Raw genomic sequence first — 12,126 nt, forward strand, 5'->3', positions numbered from 1 at the left:
CTCTGCATAGCACCATCCAGAGACAGAGAAGCAGTTTCAGCGACAGGTTGCTATCGATGCAATGCTCCTCAGACAGGATGAAGAGATCACTACTCCCCAATGCCATTCGGCTTTACAATTCAACCGCCAGGAGTAAGATATGTTAAAGTGCCGGGGTTAGGAATGAGCTTAAGTTATCATTCAATGTATTTAAATAGTTAAGTGTTGTATGTAATTAGCTTTGCTACAATAAGTGTATGGGACATTGGAAAAAATGTTGATTTTCCCTATGGGGATGAATAAAGTATCTATCTATCTATCTATCTAGTATCTCAATGGAATGAAAGTGAATTTCAGAGGCATGAGAGAGGTGATTCCCCAGGTGGATTGGAGGATGCTGGTGGAGATGACGCCAGAGCAGAAATGGCTGACGTTTCTGGGAATAGTTCATAATGTACAGGATAGATATGTCCCACAGACGTAGTTCTCAAACAGCGGGTCTAGGCTATCGTGGCTGACAAGGGAAGTTAAGGACTGTATAAAAGCATATAAGGTAGCAAAAGTGAGTAGTAGGTTGGATAATTGGTTAGCTTTTAACATCCAACCACAGGCAAATTTAAAATAAAAGCTATAAGGGGAAAGGTGAAATATGACAGCAAACTATACAATAATATAAACCAGTTATAAAATATACGAAAGGGAGGTGAGAGTTGATATTGGACCACTGGAAAACGATGCTCATGGGGTACAAATGGGGAAGAGCTGGTAGATGAATTTGATAGGTACTTTGCATCCATCTTGTCTGTGGAAGACACCACCAGTGTGCCAGAGATCAGTGAGTGTCAGGGAACAGGAGTGAGTGCCATTGCTATTACAAAGGAAAACGTGCTAGGCAAACTCAGGTTCTTACAGTGGATAAGTCACCTGGACCAGATGGACTACATCCCAGAGTCTTGAGAGAGGTTGCTGGAGAGATAACAGATGCATCGGTCATGACCTGTCAAGAATCACTTGATCCTGGCATAGTCCTGGGGGACAGGAAGATTGCAAATGTCAATCAACTCTTTGAGAAGGGAGGAAGGCAAAGTAAAGCAAATTCTAGTCCAGTAGGCCTAACCTCAGTGGCTGGGAAAGTGTGGAGTCATGATAACAGATGAGGTTTTGGGGTGCTAGGAGACTAATGATATAATAAGACAAAGCCAGCATAGGTTCTGTACAGGGAAATCTTGCCTGACAAGTCTGTTACAGATCTTCGAGGAAGTCATAAGCAGGATGGACAAACGAGAGGCGGTGGATATCATTTAATTGGATTTTCAGAAGGCATCTGATAAGGTGTCACACATGAAACTGCTTAACAGGATAAAAGTCAGAAGTAATACTGGCATGGATAGAGGAATGGCTGACAGCCAAGAGGCAGTGAGTGGGAATAAAAGGGGCCTTTTCTGGTTGGCCAGCAGTGACTTGTGGTCTTCAGGGGTCAGTATACGGTCCGCTACTTCTCACATGGTTTGTCAGTGATCTGGATAATGGAACTGATGGGGTTGTGTGGCTCAGACTGTGGGAAGGGATTCACCACATCATCTCACCTACTGACTCACCAGTCAGGTAACACTGCAGAGAAAGATTTCACCTGCTCAGTCTGTGGGAAGAGATTTGCTCAGTCATCTAACCTACAGAGACACCAGCGAGTTCACACTGGGGAGAGGCTGTTCACCTGCTCAGACTGTGGGAAAGGATTCATTCGATCATTCAACCTACAGAGTCACCAGTGAGTTCACACTGGGGAGGGGCCGTTCACCTACTCAGACTGTGGAAAAGGATTCACCAAATCATCTCACCTAGTGACTCACCAGTCAGTTCACACAGCAGAGAGGGATTTCACCCGCTCAGATTTGTGAGAAGGGATTCACTCAGTCATCTGATCTGCTGGCACACCAGTCAGTTCCACTGGGGTGAGGCCGTCGACCTGTGAATGTGGGAAGGCATTCACACGATCATCTCATCTACTAAAACACCAGCGAGTTCACACCTGTTAGAGGCTGATCGTCTGTTCAGACTTTGGGAAGAGATTCTCTCAACCGTCTCCACCAAGGCTGCATCATTGTGTTCCACTGGGGAGAGGCCATTCACCTGCTGTGAATATGGGAAGGGATTCACTCAGTAATTTAACCTTGTAACACACGACTGGGTTCACACTGGGGAGAAAGTTTCAATAAGCTGTAGGCTGGATATTTGTCCATCCCCGTTGCTGAATGCAATTTCGAGAGTGACTGGGGGAGTCTAGTACAAGAGGGCATGACTTAAGGTTTGCAGGGCGCCCATTCAGAACAGAGATGCGGAGAATTTTTTTTAGTCAGAGGGTGGTGAATCTGTGGCATTTGTTGCCATGGGTAGCAGTGGAGGCCAAGTCATTGGGTTTGTTTAAGGCAGAGATTGATAGGTATCTGAGTAGTCAGGGCATCAAAGGTTATGGTGAGAAGGCGGGGGAATGGGACTAAAGGGCAGATTGGATCAGCTCATGATGAAATGGTGGAGCAGACTCGATGGGCCAAATGGCCGATTCTGCTCCTGTGTCTTATGGTCTTATGTGATTTTTTTTTTCTCATTTGTGTTATTCCTCTTCCTCCTTCTGTCCAAAGTCGTGTTAATCTCAGTGGGTTTGAGTGTAAATATTCTTTTCTAAACTTGTCATTTGAGTTCTTACTTATCTTTGTAAATGTTACTGATTGAAATGGGACTAAGATATTTTCATTAAAAAAAGTCAATGTCGGTATTGATGAAAGTGTTTATTGCCTTTGTTGTATTTGTTAACTATTGAGCTCTGTTCGGCAGTTTTTTAAAGCCTTGAAATAAATTTTGTCAAAGGTTTTCCCAATATTGCACTACTTTCTGTTGTCTTTGCTTGTTGATTTTTCAGATACGTGGTTATCACGAGTCCCGGTGAAGGGTCATGGCCGGAAATGTTGTTTCCCATCCATAGATGCTGCCTGACCTGCTGAGCTTCTCCAGCACTTTGTGTGAATTTCTCTTGATTTCTTGCATCTGCAGGTCCTCCTGTTTCCCAGATATTTATATGTTTAGTGAAATAACAAGCTGGTCGTGGGGTTGTGTGGCTCTGTTGGTGAAATATTAAATAAACTCATTAAATAAGAGGTGGCATAGGGTTGGGCAGTGTAGAATCTGTGGGTAGTATTAAGGAATAGGAAATGTACAAAAAGACCCTGATGGGAATTGTATAGTGACTTTCAATGAGAGATAGAAAATGAGTGCCAAAAGGGCAATGTTACAATAGTCATGGGGGATTGCCATGCAGGTGATTAGGAAAATCAGGATGGTGTTGGTCTCAAGAGGAGGACTTCCTAGAATGCCTACAAGATGCATTTTTAGAGCAGCTCGTGGCTGAGCCCACTTGGGGATCAGCTATTCTGGATTCGGTGTTGTAATGAACCGGAATTAATTAGGTCACTTGAGTTCAAGGAACCCTTCGGGCCAAGTGATCTTAATCTGATCAAATTCACCCCGACATTAGAGAAGGAGAAACTAAAGTCAGATGTGGAATAAAGAGAATTAGAGAGGCATGAGAGAAAACATTGTCAAAATTGATTTGAAAAGAACACGGGCAGGGATTAAAACAGAGCAACAATGGCTGGAATTTCTGGAAGCAATTCGGAAGTCACAGAGAGGAAGTGGTATTCTAAAGGTAAGGTGACAAAACCGTGGCTGATAAGAGAAACCAAAGACAACATATAAAACAAAGAGAGTGCACAGAACAAAAAATACTGGGAAGTTAGAGGATTGGGAAGCTTTTAAAAATGATCAGAATGCAACTAAAATCATTAAAAAGGAAAAGATGGAATACTTAGGTGAGCTAGCCGGTAATATTAAAGAGGATATCATTTTTTTTCTTCAGATACATACAGTGCAAAAGAGAGGCAGGATTGGATATCAAACCACTGGGGAATGATGCTGGAGAGGTAGTAATTGGGTGGGGGGTGAAAGGTGATGGCTGATGTACTGAATCAGTATCGTACTCTTTGGAAGACGCTGGCAGGAGTATCGAAGTCCCAGATGTCAGTGGTCAGAATGTGTAAAGTTACGTTACTCGGGGGAAAGTAGAAGGAAAGGCGATGAGCTGTGATTTTTTTACTGGAAGGAGAAATCGATATTCATGCCTTCAGGTTGGAGCTATGCAGTTGGAATATGATGTGTTTCATTTCAACCCTGAGGCTGTCACGTTGAACAACTCCAGCCATTGCTATTCTGCCATCATCCCTGCCAGTGTCCCCTTCCAATCAACTTCGGTAAACTCTTCTCCCGTGCCTCCGTAGTTCCCCTCACCCTACTAATAAAGATGCATCTTGTTGTACCTTTCCCCTCTCAAAGTGCAGGGTGAATTGCAACAAGTTATGATCACAGCGTCAATATGGTTCCTTTACCATAAGTTCCCTTATCAAATTTGGTTCTTTGGACAACACCCAATCCAGAATTAACATTTCTCAAGAGGGCACAATTACAAGCTATTCTAAAAGGCATTGCATTAGTATTTTCCAAATGCCCTCTCTTGAGATCAAGCACCAACCTAATTTTCACAATCTACCTTCACCCATCACACTCATGGACTATTTGTCTCACTCCCATCGGGGGTAGATACGCAGCGTCCTCACCAGGACTACCAGCCTTTGGGACAGATACTTTTCCCAAGCAGTAAAGCTAATAAATATCTCTACCCTCTAACCCACCCTTCCACAACACCAAACACCTCTAACATTTCCAGTCTGTCATCTTATATGCAGGCATCCTATGCCGAGCGTCACTTTATGAACATACAATCAATCCGTGCACAGTATATAAGCTGTGGATATATGTTGTTACTATTGTGTTGTGCTGTATTGGAGCCGGAGTAATAATTATTTCGACCTCATTTACACGTGTCTGCTGGAAATGGAATTAAACAACCCTGAATCTTGAAGAAACATTTCAGCAGCTGCAGCGTCACATTTCTGTCTCTCAGCGTTATTGCGGCAGAGCGCCACCTGGTGACAATGGAGTCCACAAATCAGGGGGTCCTGTTATTGTGGTAAATCACCACCAAGTGGCAGTGTTGTCCACAAAAGGGAGAGGTTTACAGCGATAAAGAGTGGTGTAGTGGACTGGAAGCCAACTGCAAGTGGATGAAGTGCCAGAGATGCCCCAAACCACTCTCCTCACCACTAGTCAGGGTCCCAAACAGTCCTTCCATATGAGGCAACTTTTGAACATCGTGCCTGTTGGGGTAATCTACTGTTTACTCTAATCTACATTAGAGAGACCCGATGTTGTCTCTGCATTCTGCACTCTGTCCCGGTGAGATTCTGCAGATGTTGGAGATGCAGAGTAACAGACACAACATGTTGGAGGAAGTCAGGAGGTCAGGTAGCTTCTATAGAGGGGATAAAGCAAAACAGAGATTTCCTGCCGAGACCCTTCATCAGGACTGGAAGTGGGGAGAAGCCGGTATAAGATGGTGTGGGGAGTGGAAAGAGTCCAAGCTGGTAGGTGATAGGTGAAGCCAGATAAGAGTGAAGGTGAGTGGGTGGGGGAGGTGGGAGATGAAGTGAGACGCTGTGAGGTGGTAGGTGGAAAATGCAAAGGGCTGAAAAGGAGGAAACTGATAGGAGAGGAGAGCGGACAATGGGAAAGTAAAGGGGAACCAGACGGAGACGATCCGCAGCGGAGGAGAGAGAAGTGAGGAGACAGAATGGAGGAGACTGGCGTGTGGGTTGATGAAATGAAAAGGTGGAGATAGAAGTTAAAGATATCGATGTTCATGCCATCCGGATGAAATACGAGGTGTTGCTCCTCCAACCTGAGAGTGCACTCACCGTGTTAGTTAAACAATGAACCGGAAGGGAGAGTGGATTAATAATTTTCCCCTGGGATCTCTATTAAGTCAATCCTCTCTCACCTTAAACCAGTCCTCTCTGGTTGTTGATTCCACAAAAATGGGGTAAAAGAAAAAAATAAACTTGGAAAACCTACAGCATAATACAGGCCCTTCGGCCCACAAAGTTGTGCTGAGCATGCCCCTAAATTAGAATTTACGAGGGTCACCCATAGCCCTCTATTTTTCTAAGTTCCATGTACCTATCCAGTAGTCTCTTAAAAGACCCTATCGTAGCCGCCTCCACCATTGTTGCCTGCAGCCCATTCCACACACCCACCACTCTGAGTATAAAACTTACCCCTGACATCTCCTCTGTACCTGCTCCCAAGCCCATTAAACCAGTGCCCTCTGTGGCAGCCATTTTAGCCCTGAGGAAAAGCCGCTGACTATCTACACGATCAATGCCTCTCATCATCTTGTACACCTCTATCAGGTCACCTCTCATCCTCAGTCGCTCCAAGGAGAAAAGGCCGAATTCTCTCAACTGCGCACATTTTCCGTTTCTGTACACTTATAGTTTGGAACACCTGCATAATGTCGGCCTCATTAGTAAGTCTTCAGAATCTGTTAAATTTATAACACTGCTAGTGTACTGTAGAGAGTCAACTCAGGCCTGCTACACCCTACCACTGATTCTGTTCCACGACAGTCCTTGTAAATCCTCCCCTGTTGTTCCCCTCTCGTTCTCCCTGTGGAATGGGTTGCAGTCACCACCCTGTGGGTAAAGAGGTTTCCCTTGATTTATCTGCAGACTGAAGAAGTCGAGCTGACTGCAGTTCTGTCCAACATACTCTTCGGCCCTCTCATCTCTGGACTGAGGAAGAATAGATAGATAGATAGATAGATAGATAGATAGATAGATAGATAGATAGATAGATAGATAGATAGATAGATACTTTATTCATCCCCATGGGGAAATTCAACTTTTTTCCAATGTCCCATACACTTGTTGTAGCAAAACTAATTACATACAATACTTAACAGTAAAAAAAATATGATATGCATCTAAATCACCATCTCAAAAAGCATTAATAATAGCTTTAAAAAGTTCTTAAGTCCTGGCGGTAGAATTTTAAAGCCTAATGGCTTGGGGAGTATTGACCTCTTCATCCTGTCTGAGGAGCATAGCATCGATAGTAACCTGTCGCTGAAACTGCTTCTCTGTCTCTGGATGGTGCTATGTAGAGGATGTTCAGAGTTATCCATAATTGACCGTAGCCTACTCAGCGCCCTTCGCTCAGCTACCGATGTTAAACTCTCCAGTACTTTGCCCACGACAGAGCCCGCCTTCCTTACCAGCTTATTACGACGTGAGGCGTCCCTCTTCTTAATGCTTCCTCCCCAACACGCCACCACAAAGAAGAGGGCGCTCTCAACAACTGACCTATAGAACATCTTCAGCATCTCACTACAGACATTGAATGACGCCAACCTTCTTAGGAAGTACATTCGACTCTGTGCCTTCCTGCACAAGGCATCTGTGTTGGCAGTCCAGTCTAGCTTCTCGTCTAACTGTACTCCCAGATACTTGTAGGTCTTAACCTGCTCCACACATTCTCCATTAATGATCACTGGCTCCATATGAGGCCTAGATCTCCTAAAGTCCACCACCATCTCCTTGGTCTTGGTGATATTGAGACGCAGGTAGTTTGAGTTGCACCATATCACAAAGTCCTGTATCAGTTTCCTATACTCCTCCTCCTGTCCATTCCTGACACACCCCACTATGGCCGTGTCATCAGCGAACTTCTGCACATGGCAGGACTCTGAGTTATATTGGAAGTCTGTTGTAGTTAACCTCCTTATTCACGACTCATTTCCACATTATGGGTCATTTTACCTGCTTCTAAAAGTTGTTGAAAACACCCCTGTCCTTTAAAGACTGAAAGCGGAATGGGGAACCACCTGTCGGATGTTCAACGAAGCAGGGTCAGAAACCGGGGGGGGGGGGTCTACACAGGGCAGAGTTTGGGGCTCTGGGCAATGGTCGGGTGATGAAGAGAAGGGAATCAGCAGCGGGGCGTGGCAACGAACGACAGAGTAGCAACATTTGGAAGCTGATTGACAGAGAAAATAATTTGGTTGTCTGACTGATGACACAATGACTGTGGTGAGGTGCTCCACTGCTTGAGGAACACGTGTGTGTTGGGAATGGTTTAATCTGCTGGGCAGTTGTTCTTGTCTGTTTATCCTGTAATATTATATCCGGATGGTTATTATGCATTGTCCTATCTGAAATAATGTATTGATTATCATATAATTTGTAAGATTTTGACACTAAAACTGTTTCGGGCTTGAATTTATGGTGCCTTTACGAAGTGATGGAGGGCATTCATGAGTTTGTATTTTAAAGCAAGATTTTGGTGAATGATATTTGCCATTTGTTTGTACCTTTGTAAGTAATCCGATTGAGTTAAACTGCTGCAGGATCCTGGAACATGTTGGATTGTGTCTGGTTTCTCTGGCATTTTCTGCACTAACTGCCTCGTTTGTTAATATTTCTTGTATTTTTGATGTTTCCCCCCTTTTGTCAAACATCTTGTCCTGTATTTCTGCAGGGAACCCCTTTGTTTTTTGGGGAGAGGTCTCCAACTCTCAGTCAGGTGCTCGAGGCTTCCTTGTCACCATCTAGTCTGCTCAGATCGTTGGGATGTCTCCCGTGGAGGGTCAGACTCATTCCACTGGTTAATGTTTTTTTCCAGAGTGATGATTTATTGTTCTGAGTTGGCCTCTCATTTAAGTTTTCTGGTCTGTATTTCTTATCACGATTGCAAATACACACGTGGAGTGCTGAATCCTGTTCATTTTTGATGAAAATATATACTTAAAAGTTGTATCTGACTGTTTTTTCTTGTTTTTTTATTGAAGTTCATCATCAAACATTTCCAGAAGATGTATTTCAGACATTGTAGATATATATCATATAATCATGTATGCCATAAATCTCCGCATAGAATTTATCTGAGGTATACACTTATAGAAAAGAGTGAAAGAAAAAACAAGCAAAAGGAAAAAAAAACTATGTACAAGTAGGGAGTGATCTTTTTTTACAATATATTCATTGATTTGTGAGAATAAAAGCAGGCCTATGAGGCATTATGTAGTTAAACCATTTTTTTCCAGTATGAATCAATTTGTTCCAGATTATGATTATCTTCCCCATTTTGTAAATGTCCATTGTAATTTCCATCCATGCATTTAAAGTTGGGCTCTCCTGTGATAACCATTTCCTAGTAACAGTCTTTATACCAGCCGCCAACAATATATTCATTAAATATTTATCTTTTTTCAACCATTTTTGAGGTATATATCCAAAATATATGGTCTTACTCCCCAAGGGTATTTCACATTTAAAGATGCCATGTCCGGCATTGTGTATCCCCCTCCAATAGTCTTTGATAACAGGGCAGTCACAAAAAATATAATGATGATTTGCATTTCGATTTCCACAGTTTCTCCAGCAAACAGCGAGGTTACTATCATAATGGGATTTCTAAGAGGGTGTAATAAAATATCTTATCAAGTTTTTCCATCCGAACTTCCTCCATTTCTGAGAACTGGTACACTTCCATTGATAACTCCATATTATTGTCCATTCTTCCTTAGATATAATTATCCCTCCTTCCTTCTCCCATTTTGTTTTAATGTATGAAGTCAAATATGTTTTAAGATTTGACAAACCCTTATGCATGCTTGAAATAATTCTACTACCGTTATCTGAATTATATGTTTTTCTAACTAGCTCTATCATGCATGTGCTTGCCTTGCTTAAAATTTTAAGCATCCTATTTACATACTGTCGCATCTATAAATATTGATAAAAATCTTGTTTTTCTAAATGTTTCTCTTTCAGCATTTCAAAGCTGAACAGTGTTCCTTCTTTCATTATGTTGCAAAGAACTATTATTCCTTTAGCTGTCCAGTCCTTAAATCTAGCATCCAATTTATTTGGTGTAAAATCCGAGTCATATGCACACCATTGAAAAATTGCAGTATCTCCCTCTAGATTATATTCTTTTATAGTAGTTTGCCATATTTTAAGAGTCAATTTCACCCATGGATTATCAATAGTATTTATGTACCTTTGCAAGTTATTATCAGCCAAAATTGCTTGTATGGGGAATGGAAGTACCCACTCCTCAATGTTTTTCCATTGAGCGTCATATGATGGGTTGCTGCAGCATATCACAGCTCTCAACTGTGCTGCAAAGTAATAACCTCGAAGAGAAGTTAGGCCGCATCCACCCTTTTCCTTTGCTAATTGCAAAGTTTTGAGATGAACTCTAGGCCTTTTACCTTGCCAAATATACCTTGATAACATCTTGTTCCATTCATGGAATTGATTTTGATTAATCTCTATTGGTAGGGGCTGAAAGAGCTATAACAGTCTGGGCAGTATATTCATTATAATAGACTCAATCCTTGAACTGAAACTAAAAGAAAGGAATCAGGTTCCATCTTGCTATATATTCCTTAATGTTTTTTTTTTATATAAAGGCTGATAATTACATTCTGATAATGTTGTCTAATCTTTTGGGATAATGATGCCCAAATATTTGAAAGACTCTGTTTGCTATGCCCAGGGGTATCAACTTTCAATTTCTCTTGGTGGGCTATAGTAATATGAAAGTAATTGGGTTTTATCTGTGTTGATCTTGTATCCTGATAATTGACCATATTGTTCAAAGGATTGCATCAATCAGGTAAAGAGTATGTTGGTTGCCCTAGATAGATCAAAATGTCATCCATGTAACAAGCCAATTTATGCTCTGTCCCTTTACTAGTAATTCCCCATTTCGTCTGATGTATTGAGCTAATGGTTCCAGATATAATGCGAAGAGTAGTGCTGACCATGCACAACCCTGTCTTGTGCCCCTTTCCAGGGTAAGACTATTTGATAAATATCCATTGATTTTAATCCTAGCGGTAGGGTTATCATATAGTGCCTGTATAGTTTTAATAATTGTTATGGAAACCAAATTTATGTAAAACTCTGTAAAGAAAATTCCAATTAACCGAATCAAATGCCTTTTCAGCGTACACGCTTATCACTATTGCTTTGAATTTTCTTTGTATATATGATCCATAATGTGAAGTATCCTTCGTATATTGTGCAAACACGAGGAAATCTGCAGATGCTGGAAATTCAAACAACACACACACAATGCTTGTGGAACACAGCAGGCCAGGCAGCATCTATAGGGAGAAGCACTGTCGACGTCTCAGGCCGAGACCCTTCATCAGAACTAATAGAAAGGAAAGATACTAAGAGATTTGAAAGTAGGAGGGGGAGGGGGAAATGCGAAATGATAGGAGAGGCCCGGAGGGGGCGGAGTGAAGCTGAAAGGGGGAAAGGTGATTGGCAAAAGTGATACAGAGCTGGAGAAGGGAAAGGATCATGGGTCAGGAGGCCTAGGGAGGAAGAAAGGGGGAGGGGAGCACCAGAGGGAGATGGAGAACAGGCAGAGTGATGGGCAACTAAGTATGTCAGGGATGGGGTAAGAAGGGGAGGAGGCGCATTAACGGAAGTTAGAGAAGTCAATGTTCGTGCCTTTCTTTCTCCCTTATCACCATTGCTTTGATTTTATATGAATTTGTATACGTTCCCTCTCTTCAGCAAGAGTCATTCCTTTGCCGCCCGGCTGGCAGTTTCCGCAGCCGCAACCCCCACATTTTGGCTCGCATGCTGCGCCGATACTATCCCACTTCCGATTTCCACGCTCGATTTCCATGGCGGTTTTCTAGAACACGAAAGATGTCATCTGCAGTTTTATAAGTATTGAGGCAAAGGTCTCTTCTGACTTTGTTGTCAAGACTGTCCAGCAGTTGAACCTTTTTCACCTCTCTTGAACCGGTCGGCTCTCCCTGCCTCTAGTGTTTCCCAGTCCTTTCTCCACCTGTGAAAATCACGCCTGCTGCCAGGAAACTTGGGAAGGGCCGTCGGTTTCAGTCTGATGGCTGGCGTGGGAAAATTGGAGGAAAAGCCCAATGCTGTCGGTGTTAGTCTTTCAGCATCCTCCTTTCTCCTTGCCTGTATGAAGTGGGCCTTCTTGGAAACCAACTTGGGGACGTTGAGTTCGAGCCCCTTTAGGCGACTCTGAAGGTGCTTCCGATCCCCTGGCGGGATCCATCGTTCCCAACACCTTTGCTGTCATTACCAGTCCTTGCAGGTGGTTAAGCATGAAGCCATACGACCCCTGGTGGCCATCGGGTTGTACAGCAGC

The 12,126-nt window shown here is 42.8% G+C and overlaps 1 protein-coding gene across 1 annotated transcript in view; it reads right to left on the reverse strand.

Annotated features, from left to right (window-relative positions):
• Nucleotides 1-2,767: 2,767 nt before the first annotated feature.
• LOC140722652 (uncharacterized) overlaps nucleotides 2,768-12,126 on the reverse strand; it is a 409,759-nt gene continuing 400,400 nt past the window's right edge. The window contains exon 5 of the transcript XR_012097705.1: nucleotides 2,768-3,094. The gene's annotated coding sequence lies outside the window, so the exon portion shown is untranslated. The remainder of the gene's footprint in view (nucleotides 3,095-12,126) is intronic.

This window comes from Hemitrygon akajei, unplaced genomic scaffold (genome assembly GCF_048418815.1).
Source record: "Hemitrygon akajei unplaced genomic scaffold, sHemAka1.3 Scf000082, whole genome shotgun sequence".
NCBI classification, from domain to species: domain Eukaryota; kingdom Metazoa; phylum Chordata; class Chondrichthyes; order Myliobatiformes; family Dasyatidae; genus Hemitrygon; species Hemitrygon akajei.